The following is a 6036-nucleotide window of genomic DNA, read 5'->3' as shown; positions in this document are numbered from 1 at the left end:
CGCTTGAATCATCCCGAAACCATCTCCCCCCGCCCCAAGGAAAAACTGTCTTCCTCTGAAGGGTCCCTGGCGCCCAGAATGCTGGGGACCACTGTCGCAGGGTGATGGCTGATGTTCCTTCCGGGGTAAACTCAAGGGGAATCGTCACGGCCTAGGGCCTTTTGTGACTCAGCAAAGCAGGTTTTCAGCTTCCCTCCAAATACTTTCGCGTCGTGTTACTTTCGGGCACAATTTGAATAGCTCAGAATTTGAAGAGGAAGGCTTGAGTTCCAATCCTAACCTGACTTACCAGTTGACTGTATCATTCCTTGTCATATTTTTTTCATTTTCTAATATTTATTTTCCTTTCAGTTTTAGAGAGAGATAATTGACATACAGCAGTGTATAAGTTTAAGGTGTACAGCTTAATGGCTTGACTTGCTTACATCATAAACTGATTATCACCATAAGTTTACATATAGATGCAAAATTAAATACAAAAAAAAATGTTTAGTGAGCATCTCAAAGATACACAATTATATCTCAGAGAAGTTATCGTAAGTTGTATGCTTTGCAAGAGGCACTCAGGGAGGTCTTTTGAAGTCCAGGGCTCATTTCAGTGTTACACAATTATTGCCTATAAGTTAGTCCATTTTGCTTGCTTTGCTGATAGGAAAACTGAGGCCCTCCAAGGTAGACTCTAGCACCGGAAAGGAATGCCAATCTTGGAATAGGGTGGATCTGTCCCCCAGTTACCAATAGTGATGGATTTCAGATACCATCACTATTCTGCTAGGAAAGTGCCATGCTCCCATCTTTAAAAATTCCTCTTAAAGATGAAGCAAAATACCGCTCCTGTTGCTTCAAAATACTCCAGTGGGGAATACTGTCTGGATTGGATAATGGTGAAACAAGCATGGTCTTTTTTTTTTTTTTTTGCAGCTGCAGCCTGGGGCATGTGGGATTTGAATTCCCTGACCAGGGATGGAAGTGTGGAGCCTTAACTGCTGGACTGCCAGGGAAGTCCCAAGAATGGCCTTGTTGATAATTGTTCAAGCTGGAGACGCTGTGTGTGTGTGTGTGTGTGTGTGTGTCTGTGTGTGTGTGTGTGTGTGTCTGTGTGTGTGTGTGTGTGTGGCGGGGGGAGCTATTAATTATATTATTCTACTTTTGTATATGTTTGGATTTTTTCACAATAAAAATAATTAAGTAATTTCTTATTTTTCCTTAGCACAGCTGAAACAAGCTTAAAAACTTTTTCCCCCAAAAAAACAGCCTAGATACTAAGAGGTAATGAAATGGAAATGAAGGGACAAACGACAAGAAGCTTTAAAAAGGGGCCATAACGTAAAAAAGATTTGTGATTCTGCTTTAGCTTGCTCTTCCCGAGGTTTCCAGATAGCATTGTTCTTACTCTCTCCTAAGACTCAATTGACAAGGCTTTTCCAGCAACTTGCCAGGGTTCCTGTCCCTGAGGCTGCCTCTGTACTGAGGATTCAACGCCAGCTCTCTTTTTTGGCCTCGCCACGTGGCATGCAGGGTCTTAGTTCCCCGACCGAGAATAAGACCCGCACCCCCTGCCTTGGAAGACAGAGTCTCAGCCACTGGGCCGGCAGTGAAGTCCCCTCACTGAGGAATTCTTTTTAATTATGTGTTTGTTTCCCTTTTCTGTGCGGGGTCTTCATGGCTGCACGGTTTTTCTGCACTTGCGGCGAGCGGGCTTCTCGTTGCGGTGCCTCCTGTGGCAGGGAAGGGCTCCAGAGCTCAGGACGCGGTGGTCGTGCCACTGCAGCCCAGCTGCTCCGTGGCTTGTGGGATCTTACCAGATCAGGGATCGAACCCACGTCTCCTTCACTGATAGGCAGATTCTTTACCCAGTGGGTCACCAGGGGAGCCCCCACCCCGCCCCACTGACTTCTGATTCTCCCCTGTCTGGTCCAACCCTGCAAGCGATGGTTAAGGCCGGACGGTCTTCCCAGATTGCTGCCTTACTGAGGACCCGGGAGGACAGTGTCTGTCTCTTCTTCCTGCCCTAGATTCTTTGCTGGCAAAGAGAGTAAGGTAGAAGAGGCCTGCCTGTGTTACGGGGAGACGCAGCAAGCGCGCTCACCGCGCTGACCTGATCGGGTCGGGGGTTCTCAGGCGTGGTCTTCACGAGCCCTGGTTGACCACTGCCTGGGTCAGACTCGTCCTTGGAGACCCGCCTCTCCCTCTCACCCTGCAGTTCTCCGTCACTACTCCCCCATGCTTCATGTCTATTTCCAGATTTTTCTCCCTAACACAAAAGAGGAGCTTATTGGTTATCTTCTCTTCCCCCCTCCTATTAGTTTGCTACTTCAATACTAATAAAATAATGTCCACATCCCATTAAAATTTCCCATGACGCACTATTTAAAATATCAACCTGCTAATCTCTTCCTTCCCAGGGGGACATCTCTGCACGAGGCTTGGCTGCTGTATTAGGAAGTTCTACCGACCCCTCTAGAAAACACTGGCCAACTTAATTTCAGTGTCTTAAAGTCTGGTCATGGCTCCGCCTGGCATTTTCTAACCTAGTTTTAATGGCTCTGCCACCTCTTTTATAAAATATCCATTTTCTCGGACTTCCCTGGCGGTCCAGTGGCTGAGACTCTTTGTTCCCAGTGCAGGGGGCCCAGGATTGATCCCTGGTCAGGGAACTAAGATTCCGTGGACCGCAACTAAGGGTTCGCACACCAGACTGCAGATCCCGTGTGCTGCCAACTTAGACTCGAGACAGCCACGTAGGTAAATAAATTAGTTTTAAATTTTTAAAAGTCCACTTTTGTGTCACTTGAGCTGAAAGTCAGCTTGTCTTGTTTCTCCTGATTTCAGAGCATTCTGGAGTGCCTTTAGCGAAATCCCCTAGAGGCACGCTGATTCCCTCTCCCATCCCTTCTCGGTCAGTGCTGTGCAGCCCTTTAGACCGGGCGTCCCCAAATTTTCCTCTAAAGATCCAGACAGGAAATACTTAAGGCTTTGCAGGACAGAGGTAAATCGAGGAGTGTTATGTAATCTTGCTCCAGCCTCTTGCTCTTCCTCCCTGGCTCCAGGAGAAACTCCTGCAAAATGGGAGCATCTTAACACCTCAGGGGATCTGCACCCCCTGTTTTTATCAATCTGGAACATTCTCTCGCCTGATGAGAAAAATTTCCTGCAATATTTTAAAAGGAAATTCAAAATATCATAGTAGCTGAGCGAAACTGTTTCATCATCCGAGTATAGGAGTGAGAATGAGGGAATTCATCTGGGAAAATATTTCACTTCTTTGGGTTTCAGTATCAGTGTCCCCTAACGTTGAGATGTTGACCCGCCAGTGCCGAGCTGGGTGTAATTAGGCTCTGTGTCATCCCTGACGATGTCTCGCACCCAGACGGTGCCGCCCACCCTGCACGATTTTCATGGAGCATGCTCACTGTGGGATGAAAGCACAAGAGTTAGTCGCTCAGTCCTCTCCAGCTCCCTACGACCCCGTGGACTGCAGCCCATCAGGCTTCTCCGGCCACGGGATTCTCCAGGCAAGGACACTGGAGTGAGAAGCCATTCCCTTCTCCGGGGGATCTTCCTGACCCAGGGATTGAACCTGGGTCTCCTGCGCTGCAGGCAGGTTCTTTACCGTGTGGAGGCACCAGGGAAGCCAGATTGTGGGATGGTATGTACAAGAATTCTCCGAGATTCTTCTCTGGACATTTGCGTTTTAGCTTGTTGTTATGAATACATTGCAGATTAATCATCTTCAATTGAAGTTTGGGTGGGAACTCCTGAATTGCCCAATTAAATAGATTTTGAAATATGGAAGTTTCCATTGCGCTTGGCATCAAGGTCTGAAAGATTCTGCTGGAACTGTAGTTACAGCTCAGAAAATATATCTGGTGCAAGTCTGTGTGGGAATGAGATCTTGCTGCTTCTAACTGCGACAGCACAGAAGTGTATAAACCAGCTTAACATTCCTTTAGATTCTCAACGTTAGTTCTTGTCAGAATGCTTTTGTGCACTGTTTTGCCCTGTCATTTCATTCTGTTTTATCGGCCGAGCTACACAACTTATAGGGCTCTTAGTTCCCTGACCAGGGACTGAACCCAGGCCCTCGGCAGGGCAGGGGCAGAGTGGTCCTCACTGGACCACCAGGGAGGCCTCAGGGAACATCATTTTAATGTCAGCGATAGACAGAAAATTGCAATCCCGAGTTCCCCTTTCCTCACACAAAATGAAAACCTCAAAAGCCAGTCGGAAAGCACCAGCACTTCCTCCTCAGGACCCTCTGTACACATTTCAGGTTCCTCCACGTCGTGATAGCAGTTCCCCGGGGGGGGTCGCAAAGAGCTGGACATGAGTGAAGTGACTCAGCACGCGCATGGACATCGTGCTTCTGAAAATGAAGACTTTAACAAGCTGTAACGTGCTTTTGGCTGTACTGGGTCTTCGTGGCTGTGCAGGCTTTCTCTCTAGCCGCAGTGCTCAGCCTTCTCGTTGAGGTGGCTTCTCTTGTTGAGAAGCCAGGAAATGGCTTGGTGGTGGTCGCTACAGGGCCCACGGGCTTCAGTAGTTTTGGCTCAGGGCCTCCAGGGCACCGACCCAGTATCTGCGGTGCACGGGGCTCAGCTGCTCCATGACTTGTGGGACCTTCTCAGGTCAGGGGTCAAACCCCTGTGTCTCCTGCACTGGCTGCTGCAGCTGCTGCTAAGCCACTTCAGTCGTGTCCGACCCTGTGACCCCCTAGACGGCAACCCCCCCAGGCTCCCCCGTCCCCGGGATTCTCCAGGCAAGAACACGGGAGTGGGTTGCCATTTCCTCCTCCAGTGCATGAAAGTGAAAAGTGAAAGTGAAGTCGCTCAGTCGTGTCCGACTCTTTGCGACCCCATGGACTGCAGCCCGCCAGGCTCCTCCGTCCCTGGGATTCTCCAGGCGAGAGCACTGGGGTGGGGTGCCACCGCCTTCTCCGCCTGCACTGGCAGGAGGATTCTTTACCGGTGAGCCACCAGGGAAGGTGGAAGATTGTTTTTGTTTAAACTCAGGAATCACCCAGGATCCTCCCCACTCTTAGAGCAAAGTCTATTAACTGCAGCGATGATTCAGCTTGGGGTCCAGCCCTCCCGCGATCAGGCCATCGGACCCGCCCATTCCTGCAGCCCTAGAGTGACTCAGTGATCTCAGGAGGGTTTACTCACCACGGTCTCCCAGTAAAACCATCTTTCCTCGGCCAGCTTTCTGCTGTGAGGATTAGAAACCCCGATTCAAAATAGTCAAAGCAGGAAGGGTACCTGTCATTCCCCGTGACAGGAGGTCTGTGGTCAGGCAGCTCAGGAGCCAGGATGGGACTTCCCTGGTGGGCCACTGGCTAAGACTCCTGCTGCTGATGCAGAGGGCCCAGGTTCGACCCCTGGTCTGGGAACTAGACCCACATGCCGCAACTAAGACCCAGTGTCCGGGTGTCCAGACACTGGGTTTGCGTCTTTGATTTTCTTGGTCGAGATGCCTTCAGCTTTTGACCTCACCCTATGGCTGATGGCTACATGGCCGCAGCCACCCGTCATGGGGTCAAAGGTGAAAACACACAGCCCTGCCTGGCAGCGCTCAGTCTAGAGAACAACAGAGCTTCTGAAAGAGAAGCTTCTGATTCTAACCAGGTCTCTCCAATAGCCTTCCTTCCGGCAGGGAGAGGACGGGCTTTCAGTGGTGGGAGAATTTTACTCCCCCTGCCTGAGTCGCACCGAGGTTCAGTTGTTCAGTCACTTCCTGCCGTGCGGCCCCATGGACTGCAGGATGCCAGGAATCCCCTTCCTTCCCTGTCGTCCAGTTCGCTCAGATTCATGTCCATTGAGTCGGCGATGCCTTCCAACCAGCTCACCCTCCGCTGCCCCCTTCTCCTGCCTTCAGTCTTGCCCAGCATCGGGGGCTTTTCCAATGAGTTGGCTCTTCACCCCAGATGGCCAGAGTACTGGAGCTTCAGCTTCGGCATCAGTCCTTCCGATGAATACTCAGGGTTGGTTTCCTTCAGGATTGATGGATTCAATCTCCCTGCTGTCCAAGGGACTCTCA

Source organism: Capricornis sumatraensis, chromosome 17 (genome assembly GCF_032405125.1).
Source record: "Capricornis sumatraensis isolate serow.1 chromosome 17, serow.2, whole genome shotgun sequence".
NCBI classification, from domain to species: Eukaryota; Metazoa; Chordata; class Mammalia; order Artiodactyla; family Bovidae; genus Capricornis; species Capricornis sumatraensis.
This window is presented reverse-complemented; position numbering follows the sequence as displayed.